General features: G+C 35.7%; 1 long non-coding RNA gene across 2 annotated transcripts; it reads right to left on the bottom strand.

Moving 5' to 3' along the window:
• Positions 1–2,098: 2,098 nt before the first annotated feature.
• LOC138716232 (uncharacterized) lies at positions 2,099–12,054 on the bottom strand. Of its 2 annotated transcripts, XR_011336601.1 has the most exons (4): positions 11,478–12,054; positions 9,747–10,003; positions 8,380–8,519; positions 2,099–2,535 (listed from the first exon to the last, which is right to left on the bottom strand). It is a non-coding gene; the product is annotated as an uncharacterized lncRNA (long non-coding RNA). The 2 variants fall into 2 exon arrangements; XR_011336600.1 differs by having other exon boundaries at positions 9,747–12,054.
• Between the last annotated feature and the right edge of the window lie 1,104 nt (positions 12,055–13,158).

The raw sequence follows: 13,158 nt of genomic DNA, 5'->3' as shown, positions 1-13,158 counted from the left end.
AATTTTTAAAATACTGGGTATAACTGGATAAGATCATTTATATGAATTTAATATAGGCTATGTATAAAGTATTGCGTTATCAAGCATTATTAGGGAAAAGAGTGATTAATGTCATACACCGAATCGTAAGTTAATTGTATGATAATATAATAAACGTGTTGAAGAAAGTGAAATGCTATATTCTCTTTTCGCACGGGCTAAGTACAATGCCTCCCGGTTACTATTTGTATATACATATATATTACAGAATAATCATTTTAATTCCTGACAACGAGAATCAATTCAACCATTCGTCTACATTGAGAACATTTATAATTAAATTCTATATAAAAACATCTTACATCTATTATTTTAAACGATTCTATCACTTTGGACACGAAGATAAATAAGTCACCAAATTTGCAAGTGATAATACATACAGAAATAAAAAATTGTACCCACTGACGAAGATATTATATAAGTACATAACTGTAAAATAAATGTATCAGCATGTCTGGAATCTGATTATATAAGGAAGCAGGATCCAAAACCAATAAAGAACCCTTCAGACTTTTACATCAGACACCTTCATGTTGAATGAAACACAAATTTAAGTTGCAGTATCTCCAAATGTTATTGATGTCTTCCTTGTAGGTGCTACATTACCAGCAATACAAACTGTTACATATGAAGAGGAACACAGTATGAAAAGGCTCTCATCCATGCAAATGCAACAAAATAATAGGAATAGTGTATAAAAGTGTAAGCACTATCTAATTTACTTTTTTTTTTCTAAGCCTCTTCGATTCTTTTTTCAGTTAAAGGCTTCACTTCAAATTTCACATATTAAAAATAATCAAAAAACATTGTAATATTAATCCCAACATATTATCACAGTCCAGCATCAGATGATTTCGGGTTTTACACCCAACAGCAAGTATGAATAACCAAGACTATACAATAAACCTTTGATATGAAAAAATTAAATCAATGCTTACATTGATTCAGTATTAGAAAAAAGGCAAGCAAGTGCAAATCTGTACTGTAAGTCAAATGCTCTGACAATCGGTTCCCAAATTTCCACAAGTGTTCTATAAACTCTTTGGCACAAAAATAATACAGATATCTAAGAAGTATTACAATATTTTTAGCCGCATCTAACTTTCAAACAGCAACTATGACACCTCATTATTACTTATTTTCTGCTTCAAAAACTTGTAACTAGGAACTGGTTGAACTTAGTGTTTGCTTCATAGTGACTATATCATCGGCTTACAAGCAAAACACATTAAGTAAAAAATATTACCTCTGAGAAAAAGGTGTTTTGAAAGCTCTTGACAAAACTAAATCCTCAAAATATTATTTTTAGCAAATTGTTTATCTTTATGTGTACATTAATTTTCCAATTCTAAGATAATATAAATATGCTATGTACATTATATACGCCTTTTTCTCAGCAGTAATATTTTTTACTTGATGTGTTTTGCTTGTAAACCAACGATATGGAAGGATATGGTCTTGTTTGTTTTTCAATTCCATACTACACTCGAAGACTGGAGACCAACGAAACAAAATTAAATAAATTTGGAGGGCAACAAATTAATTTCAGACATCAAGTCCTTGTATTACCTCCCACAAAAGAAATTGGCGGCAAGTATACAGCTAGGATGGTCAGTCAACTCTGTCCCTCAGTTCAATTTAAACAAGGAGTTTGTCACATGAAGGTGCTTACAGAACAAGTATTGAGAGTACAGCTGGGAGATAAGAATAAAAGGCTTAAATATTTTGACCTTATTCAAACGAATTAGAAATTAAGGAAAACTCTGTTAAAAGTGTCAGAATTAATAAATTCATTCAATGAATGTCACGATTCTTGCAAAGCTAATAGGCCAATATATCTATTTTTATATATAAAAAGGAGGTGAAGAACACAGCGAAAATATAAATATATTTAAACAATTTAAAAGGGAATCATGCAATGGGAACCAGAAGGAAGGAATAGGGAATGAAGACCTAATGAAAATTGGATGGAGTGAGAAGAAATATGGAACTGAAAGGACAAGCTCCAGATGCATTAGATAGGGAACAGTGGAGGAAAAATATTAAATGAACAACATGATAATTTTATGTATGATATTTTATTTGGTAGAGGGAAAATACAGCACTGTAAAGAGTCCTATAATAAAACAAATAAATAAATAATTTATGACGTTGATCTCTTTTCTAGCATCCTTAAATACTGCTGCCTTTGGAGGACAATTTCTCTTCCTGCTGTGTTTACAAAAGGCATTGCAGTTTCATGAAACAATGACACCTGCAAGGATCTATATATGCAAGACAGGGAGTTGGTGGGACAAGAAACATCTGGCCAGTAATTTTTCCAGGATAAGAATTACTGTATGCGCCACACATCTACAAGACAGATCTGGATTTTTAATTCTCTTACAGATTTTTCACTCCTTGAAAATCCATCACCCTCAGTTTGACTTGAATCCATGGACCTTAGAAGAAACAGCAAACAGAATAATCACTAGGATGCCAAGGACGATTTGGACACTGTAAATAAACAGTAATAATCAAAATGTTTTAACATTAATTATCAAAAAACCAAATGTTAATAACATTAAAAACGTGTTTCTATTTAATAAAATTATATTTTTGAATCCAAAATAAATTACACTTCATTACACAGACTCTCAAATATTTTGCACTTGGCTGCTTCGGTCATAAAACAAAAGGGAAGACATTTTTTGTAATTATGAATAACAGCAGCCATATTATATGAAAAACATAGCCGCAAAGATTATTCACCCAGCTGTCATTGTCATCTAAGTCTTTGCTATCTTCTGAAGCAAATCAGGCCCTCACAGTCGTTAATCTTTAAATTTTCTCTATGTTCAACTGCTTCAATCAGTGTAAGCGTTGGAATAGTAAATTCTTGTCCTACTTATTAATTTTCTTTCATCAATTCACAAATACTGGACATTCTAACATTACACAAGAACTCATACTGATACAAAACTAGACTGTGAAGGCATAAATCTTCAGTTGCTATATGTACCATCCCACAAAATACAGTATATATATATATATATATATATATATATATATATATATATATGAATAACAATAATGATATTATTAAACCCATCTGTCATTACTTCTCCTTCCCCACTATTCAAACACAAAATCTCCTTGATATAGACTGAAAGTTCCCCATTTTCTTCTTACAGCTTTCAATTTTTTATTTCCAGTCATCAGAGAAAATTAATATATCGAGTTTACAAGGACCTTTCAATAACTTACTTGCGAACCTTTCCAACAAAAGTCACCAATTTCCCATTACACTGAAATACTGTGATGTTATTATAATATTGGAAAAAAATATTTTCCTATCTTTTCCTTCCTCGCTCAAGAAAGAAAAAAACCAAAAACTCTAGTATGACTACTACAGTGAGATTACTGCACGTCTTACAGCCAGAATGTAATTAGCAATTAATTTATCCATAACTGTCATGTACATTTGCAAATTAACATAAAAATATGTAACAAACACGTCTGTAACAAAGAAACAAAATCCAACAATTACAATATCACTATCATCATGGTGATATTCATCACTTATACCCAGGCTGTTGTAACCTTGCACTATGAAAAGTTGAAGAAAGCAGCCTTCTGAACCAATCAGAACATAGCACTTTCTATCAGCTGCTGCTACATGGGGCACTATTGTGTTGTAGGTTTGCTAATGCTGTGTTACATAGTATCACTACCACAAAAGTAATTTGTGTGTTAGTATTATGAAGTTATAAATAATTTGTATGGCTGCTGTGAAATGTCACAAAAAAGATGTTCAGAAAATGATAACTCACGTAGTGACAATCGTTTACGTAAACAGTCAATTGTCAGCATTGGTGCAAAGGATTTGTCAGTTTTACAAGCAGAAGGAAATTTGTTCATATACAGAGTGTAAGTAAAATGTATGTCAAAACTTTAGGGGTGAATAAATGTTATATGAACATTGGTCCGGAAACACTTTATTTCCTTGTTACAGCCCTTTTTATACAACATTACTTGCATTGATGCAGTACATTATGAAATAAAAATAATATATCAGATGAAAACATGAATGTCTGGGGTCGGTCTGGTTGGTTCAGTTGGTATAGCTCTGACTTTCTATGCCTGACGTTGCGGGTTTGATTCCGGGCCAGGTCGACAAGCTCATGTCTGCAGATTTACTGGCATGTAAAAGAACTCCTGTGGGACAAAATTCCGGCACATCGGCGACACTGATATAACCTTGACAGTTGCGAGCGTCGTTAAATAAAAGATAACATTTTGAATGTCTGGGCAGGCATTGTTGGTGACATTCTGGTGGGACCTATGTTTTTCCATCCAGCCTCAACAGAGAAAGATATAAAGAGTTCTTAAAGTACACCTCACCTGTTCTGTTACACCATGTGCCGTTAGTAATACGACGAAACATGTACTTCATGTACGATGGAGCTTCTGTTCACTTCGGTGTCAATGTTTGTCGATTTCTAAATCAAAGGTTCTATGGCAGACAGATAGGTAGAGATGGACCAATACCTTGACCCCATGCATTCTCTGGACCTAAACTCACTAGACTTTTATTTGTGGTGTCATTTAAAAGAGCTTATAAAGGGAACCTCGGAGCAAGACAAATCTTCAAAGGCTTCAGGACAAAACGACATTCTCCAGGTATAATCAGCGCATCAGATATTAAATGTATTTTTGTTTTATAATGTACAGCATCATACAATGTAACCAGAGCTGTAGAAAAAGGACTGTAATCGCTGCTTCCAGCCACTACCAGTACTACTTTCAGAGCTGTAATAGGGTCGAAGGGATAGCAGAAATAGGACCTTTGTGAGAGGTTCGCGTTGCACTGAACTCTATTATAACTAGGGTAAAGCTGAGATCTATCTTCGAGGACATTAACAACCATGAACATCCATTTGTGGTTGCGGGGTAAAAAAACACATCCTTCAGGAGGTGGCCCTGTTTAAGGGAGGAGATGGATGAAATTTCAAACTTCTATTTTTAACTTAGAGAATTTATGTTTTGCAAACATGCTCTCCTTTTGTGTACGTATACATGCTACAGAATTTCATTTCTTGTCAGAGTACATTCTTTTCATAATGATGTTTTATATTAAAAACCGAGATACATTTAGTACTAATCCAGACATTCATAATTTTAATACAAGACACAAATCAAATCTCCATCTACCCTCTGTTAGTCTAAGCTGTTATAAAAAAGGAGTTCACTATTGTGTATAACAGTCTTCAATGCACTGCCTAATTATATTAAAGCTTTGAAGGACAATGAGCAGCGCCGCCGACAGGATTTATGGGCCCCTGTGCAATAGTGTGCTCGGGCTCAGTGGAAAAAGTAAAAAAATGACAAGTTACCATTTGCAAAATAAATAAAAAAAAAATAACCCCATACACAGATACGAATCTAAAAATATACACTTTTGTTACATTGAAAACTTTTAGCAAAACTTCACATTAGCACAGTATATTATATTCATCACGCTTCTTTTTCAGTAGGCCCTTCATAATATGTTCTGTGACGAATCTTTCGTCTTTTCGTTGTCGTTTCTTTCGTTTCGTTTTCATAAAACACTATTCTTAAACAGCTGTAATTTCTGACTTGCAGGCCAACATCAACAAACAACTCTCCTTGACTTCATTGATACAAAATCATCAATTATATCATCAAAATTTAAAGACCTAGCAAGATCACTCTCCAGACTAAGGAGGCCAGGTTGCTCAGTCTTTCTTGGCACATTGTTACTCTGAACACATTTCTATTTCCTTCATTTTGTTTGAAGTTGGTGTTAATGTGTTATAGGGTATTTGAGAATAAGGTTCTTAGGAAAATATTTGGGGCTAAGAGGGATGAAGTTACAGGAGAATGGAGAAAGTTACACAATGCAGAGCTGCACGCATTGTATACTTCATAATTAGGAACATAAAATCCAGACGTTTGAGATGGGCAGGACATGTAGCACGTTTGGGCGAATCCAGAAATGCATATAGAGTGTTTGTTGGGAGGCCGGAGGGAAAAAGACCTTTGGGGAGGCCGAGACATAGATGGGAAGATAATATTAAAATGGATTTGAGGGAGTTAGGATATGATGGTAGAGACTGGATTAATTTTGCTCAGGATCGGGACGAATGGCGGGCTTATGTGAGGGCGGCAATGAACCTACCGGTTCCTTAAAAACCAGTAAGTGAGTGAGTGTGTTAATGTGTTAATATGTGCAAGTGAAACAAATTTACACACACCAGTTCCTAACTCTAAGTCATGGCAAGTAACATGCGACCTTGGAAAACTAAAAAGTGGTAGACAAATTGTGTCACTGAATGTGTCATTCGAAAACGTACCCCCAACCTGCCTAATAACATTCTAAGTGACGGAACAAGAGCCTTTGCAGTATTATTTTCAAAACTCAAGAATGAAGAATGTGTTGCCAGAGACTGGCTAGTGTGGAGTGAAACAAATCAGTCACTGTACTATTTTCCCTGGTTTGTTTCACTCCACACTAGCCAGTCTCTGGGAACACATTCTCCATTCTTGAGTTTTGAAAATACCGTAATACTGTTTTTGGAAAGGCTCTTGTTTTCGAACAACACATTCAATGATACAATTTGTCTGCTACTTTTTAGTTTTCTAAGTTCGCTCAATTTCACACAAACTTCAAACAACGTTCTATTCCCTTTCTTAATATCTTCCATTTTTCTGTCTCTCCTTGCGCTTCTCAGCTCCCGACTTATGCTTCTACTTGTCCATTGTCCACTGGTAACACTAATGAGCAGAATTTACGAGAAAAACGACAACGAAAAGACGAAAGTTTCGTCACGAAACATACTATGTAGGCCCTACTGAAAAGGATACATAATCCTCCGGCTTGGATTTGGGAGAGTCCACTAGGATATTGCGGTGGGCCGGCAGGGGTTGGTAGTTAAGAGGACAAGCCAATTGAACGTGTTCGGTACAAGTGACGGGAACATATTTCAGGCAAATCTCGGAGCCCTCAAGTGATGTGTCGATGATTGTTAACGTGGGAAACCGATATTCTATTATATCAAAGTTAAACATTTACATAATGAAGTGGTAATTTGTATTAATTCTACTATTGTTGGTTAATAAGTCAGATTCATGTAACAAATGTTCTTACAATATTTTATGGTAGGCCTACCAGTATGTATCTGTGAATAATTATTCGTGATAATAAAAAGTAATCAGACTCACTTAGTCTGACGGGCCCTTACTGCTCACGGGCCCATATGCACTTGCCCCTTTTGCCCCCCCTTCTTGGCGGCCCTGACCATGAGAAAAGGTTTAGAACACAATTAACTAATATTATGGATATATTAATTTGTCCTACAGAATAATCTCTGTAATGTTGACAATTAATATTTGAGGAGAAAAATTCGCTCCGGCACCGGGGATCGAACCCGGGTCCTTGGTTCTACGTACCAAGCGCTCTGACCACTGAGCTACGCCGAATTCAATCCACAGCACCGGATCGAATCTTCCTCCTTCAGTTGACACTAGACATATACGTCAACATATATGCCTAACTTGGAGTCAGGCCACAAAGGGAAACACTGAAGGAGGAAGATTCGATCCGGTGCTGTGGATTGAATTCGGCGTAGCTCAGTGGTCAGAGCGCTTGGTACGTAGAACCAAAGACCCGGGTTCGATCCCCGGCACTGGAGCGAAATTTTCTCCTCAAATATTAATTAACAATTAACTAAATTTCTACTTATAGGCCTACTAATGCCTTCTACAAACTGAAGAATTGTTTATGCTTGTAAATAGAATTAAATCTACTTGATATGAAATGTATAATTTTGTATAGCTCAACTAAAATATGCTTGTACCTAAATTGAATTAATCTGTTTACTATGTATTGCATATTTTTGTATAGCTTGGCTGGGGGATTGTATATGATGTAAACTGAATAATAGTCTGTATAGTTCAACTTATGAAAAAAAAAAAAAAAAAATGTTATGTTTTATTTAACGACGCTCGCAACTGCAGAGGTTATATCAGCGTCGCCAGATGTGCCGGAATTTTGTCCTGCAGGAGTTCTTTTACATGCCAGTAAATCTACTGACATGAGCCTGTCGCATTTAAGCACACTTAAATGCCATCGACCTGGCCCGGGATCGAACCCGCAACCTTGGGCATAGAAGGCCAGCGCCATACCAACTCGCCAACCAAGTCAACTCAACTGATGAATTGTTTATGATTTTAAATTGAATTAATTAATTTACTTGCTATGTAGGCTATTATATTTTATAGCTCAGCTGATGAATAATCGTTTAGGTTTGTAAATTTAATAATCTGATTGCTACGTACTGTGTTTTTTTTTTGTAGAGCCACCAGCGTAGCTAAGCAGGCAGACTCGCTAGTCTGCTGATCCAGAGCTGCATTTGGGCTTTGGTTGGATCCCCGTTTGGACTGATTATCTGGTTGGATTTTTCCGAAGTTTTCCCCAACTGTAAGGTGAATGCCAGGTGATCTATGGCGAATCCTCGGCCTCACATCATCGTGCCAAAAAATTTTAATCATGCAAACTTTGACTTGTTCCACATCTTAAAGCATCAATACTAATGTAAGATCTATGGAATACAATAAGTGAAATGAAAATATACCTTTATTACCATACAGTTCACCATCTTTATCACTTGAATGAATTAGAGTTCATTAAATCTTTTACAGATTTTCTATAAAGCATACTGTCGTATGATAGACAATGTACAGCATTTCCACTCTGTTAGCAACAGAATCAGATGAAAGTCCATCCCTGACTAGCATGTGGTGTTAAGATTATGTCAAAGCATTTCGAAGAGCGTATTATCTTATAACACAGAACAAAATTACTAATATACTAACAAAAAGTCAAATTTAACCATTCATCTAATTAATGTATCACAGTATCTTAAAAGAGAAATGAGTGATAGATTCCTGATCCTATGAAATTTTCCAAAAACCTCAACTCGACCACAATCTGGGTTACATAATAAGTTATGTAGTATATCATATTACTAACATGAAGTTCAAAGAATCAATGCATTTAAAATAACAACGTAACAAATTTCCTACCCATATGTACACAACGAAAATACAATTCGGAAATTCATTGTTGTAAGTCAATGTGATATCTCTAAGAGGAAAACTGAGTGCAAAATTACAACATGTGAGTATAGAGATGTTACTTAATACGTATTTAATGACGTTAGTGGAGTAAAAAGATTATCTGCATTGATCAAAATACTACCATGAGCTTATAATTCAAAATAGTATAAGATCTCCTGGCCAAATAGCAGAAGAGTCATTTGGTAGGATAATATTATTTACATTTGAAAGATGTTGCAAAAGAATTAATAACACACATAGGGTTTCGAAAAGGTCTCTGATAAGGGAGACCACCCAGGTTGTGTAGCTTGAATTTTATGAAAATGGATATTTAAGCTAATTTTCGTTCGTTAAGAAACGTGGTGATAGCTAGTCGTTCGTTTTGCTTTTTCCTCGTTTACGAAATATACTGACTTGAAAATCGTTGCTACTTATACCACTTCTTGCACGCATTCCACGACACCATATCACAGTGCCCGCATTAATGCTCTAGTCTATTTTCTTTTTCTCACATTGTTAGCGTATACTATTGCTGAAATAAAAAAATTAAATTTGAATTTAAAATATGTATTAACTTTGTGACTCACCTTAAATGTGATAATGGGATTCCAAATGAAGTGGTCGGAACAATGAGCCATTGAACAGTACAAACATTTTATACAGGCTGGTTTTCCACTCTTCTGTAACACTGTTTTCAACATGCAACATTGTTCCCAGAACGTTACTGGTATCAAACTTTCTCACATGTTTCTCCATCACATATCCACACTTCTGCCACGTGTGTATTAGCATGTCTTTGAGGACAGGTGAATAAAACAGTTGATACACAATAGAATTGAAACTCCTATTGTGCAATGTATGTGGAATATTTTCACAGATAATTTTATGTCTGAAATATTCTTCTAGCCATCGAATTACTGATTTAAGTATATTGGCTAAAATTACACATCCAAGGGTTGTAAAAATTTTGTACTTTTTGGAGGAATAATTTGTGTTTTAATTGCCTTGTCATCTAAAGTATTGTTTACTTACTTACAAATGACCTTTAAGGAACCCGAAGATTCATTACCACCCTCACATAAGCCCGCCATCGGTCCCTATCCTGTGCAAGATTAATCCAGTCTCTATCATCATATCCCACCTTCCTCAAATCCATTTTAATATCATCCTCCCATCTACGTCTCGGCCTCCCTAAAGGTCTTTTTCTCTCTCCGATCTCCCAACTAACACTCTATTATAGGCCTAAGTATTTCTGGATTCGCCCATATGTGCCACATGCCCTGCCCATCTCAAACGTCTGGATTTAATGTTTCTAATCATGTCAGGTGAAGAATACAAAGCTTGCAGTTCTGCGTTACCGGTATGTAACTTTCTCCATTCTCCTGTAACTTCATCCCTCTGAGCCTCAAATAGTATATTTTTCTAAGAACCTTATTCTCAAATATCCTTAATCTCTGTTCCTCTCTCAAAGTGAGAGTCCAAGTTTCACAACCATACAGAACACCGGTATTATAACTGTTTTATAAATTCTAACTTTCAGACTATTTGACAGCAGACTTGATGACAAAAGCTTCACAACCGAATAACAGGCATTTCCCATATTTATTCTGCGTTTAATTTCCTCCCGAGTGTCATTTATATTTGCTACTGTTGCTCCAAGATATGTGAATTTCTCCACCTCTTCAAACGATAATCTCCAATTTTTATATTTCGATTTCGTACAATATTCTGGTCACGAGACATAATCATATACTTTGTCTTTTCGGGATTTACTTCCAAACCTATCCCTTTACTTGCTTCAAGTAAAATTTCCGTGTTTTCCCTAAGCGTTTGTGAATTTTCTCCTAACATATTCACTTCATCTGCATAGACAAGAAGCTGATGTAACCCGTTCAATTCCAAACCCTCCATGTTATCCTGAACTTTCCTAATGGTATATTCTAAGACTTCTAAAGCGAAGTTAAAATGTAAAGGTGATAGTGCATCTCCTTGCTTTAGCCCGCAGTGAATTGGAAAAGTACCAGAAACTGACCTATACGGATTCTGCTGAGAAACGAGAGTTAGTTGACTTCCGGGACGCGCTTTCGTACAGGGGCAGCGCCCGACTTCCGCCAATTTTGGAATAGAAAACGGCCGAATTTCTAAGCAATTTTTTTGTGGAGATGATTTTAAAACTTAGGCATTGTATTGGTAGTTTTTCAAGTAAACAAATTGTACAGGTATGTGGCAAATTAGCTGTGAAATGACACATCCAACGTAATGCGAGTGCAAACGTTCTTAATATAAAGAACGCAGAAATGTTATTGATTCATACTCACTAAAAAACACTCAAATAGAGCACATAATACTAGAATAAATACACAAATATCACAACACGACTTTCATACCAACCCCGCCATTATGGCAGACCAGCGTTGCCAACTCGATTCTTGAAAATCCGCGATAAGACCGTGCAGAAACCGTTAAATTGCTATATTATCACTGTAAAATTAGATTATTTTGTCGCTGTGAGTGCTAAAAATACTCGCTAAATCCCTATATCAGCAATACAAATTTCATATATTTTATCCGCTAAACTAACATTGAAAAACACTAGATCTAGCGGGAAAACCACTGGATGGGCGACACTGTGGCAGACACCGGCGCACAACTGCCAACGTAAAAAAAATCACTATTGCTTCCCGACGGCCACAGTCAATCGTTATCACCAAAGAAGTTATATAGGTTATCACATTTTTCAAAACGCACTCCGCGGGGATAGAGTGATTTCACACCACAGACCAACAAAATAACAGAAGTGCACGTCGCATGTTACGACCGTTGAGATCACTGGTTACGACATTCCCTGTCCATTTGCAGAGAACAAAATATGTGAATGAGTTTGCATTGGACGTGACGTTGATGTTCGTATGTGAATCGAGCCCAACTCGGTGTTATTTGTCTATGGTGGCAACACCGTTCCTACTTCCTTTGTCCGGCTACCATGGCAGTGATGCCAACAGGACGGAAATTCCTTCAAAACTGACGGAATTTCAACGTTGCGGACGGGAAAAGAATGACTTTGACAGGTGACGGATTTTCTGGCGGAATTTAGGATTTACATCGTCTTTTGAATTTTTTAACTGCTGTCATTTTAATTGTTTAATTATTGGGGGGGTTTTACTTTTTCTTTCAACAATTTTGCCTGTGTCGTACCATGTTGAAGAATCCCATGTTTCAGATTTCCTCGTAATCAAGTCAAAGGTTGACGAATTATTATTTTAATCAAAATTTGTAAGTAAGTTGTGTTAAAATTTGCTTTTTATTTGTCTGTAGATGTATTGAGTGGATCTTTTGTTTATTTTGACGGATTCTGACGGATTTCCAGGTGTTAAATTGACGGGCATACAATTTATGTGTTGGCAACACTGTACCGTGGTCTTGAGGAAAATGGGAGAGCTGTGTGTTATTTCTCTTCCTGTGAGATTATTTTCTGCGATTGTATAATTCAGTTTCCTGATCAATAGGTAGAGGTAAGTGCCAAAATTTTACGTTGTGTTCATTTAAATATTTATTGTTCATAGATCACTGAGCAATGTTAATTTCGCAGTAGCGTGGGGTGTGGCTAGGAAGCCTATGTGTTTTGTGATAGTGTGCCCTCGTGTCAGCCATGTCTGAAAAAATTTCAATAAACAATTAAATATTAATAAATCAAAAGTTAACAAAATAAAAATTTTAACAAACTTAAACGAATAGTTATAAAACCAACACCATTAATAAAAATAATGAAAAATACTGGAAAGGGATTTTTGCCTTTGTCATTAAATTATTATTATTTTTTTAGGTATTAAGATTATCAGCACGGGCTACTGTTTTGAGAGATACGGGTTAAACGACCCACTGTTAGGTTGGGCGATTTGAATATATTTAAAATTTCCATAATTAAGTATTTTCACAAGGTAAATGTGATGGTGGAATCTCAAGAATAATAGAACAATATGGACCCAGGAGGAATTTTGT

This window comes from Periplaneta americana, chromosome 16 (assembly GCF_040183065.1).
Source record: "Periplaneta americana isolate PAMFEO1 chromosome 16, P.americana_PAMFEO1_priV1, whole genome shotgun sequence".
Classification (NCBI taxonomy): Eukaryota; Metazoa; Arthropoda; class Insecta; order Blattodea; family Blattidae; genus Periplaneta; species Periplaneta americana.
Note: the sequence above shows the minus strand (reverse complement) of the source record. Positions and strands in the feature narration are given on the sequence as shown.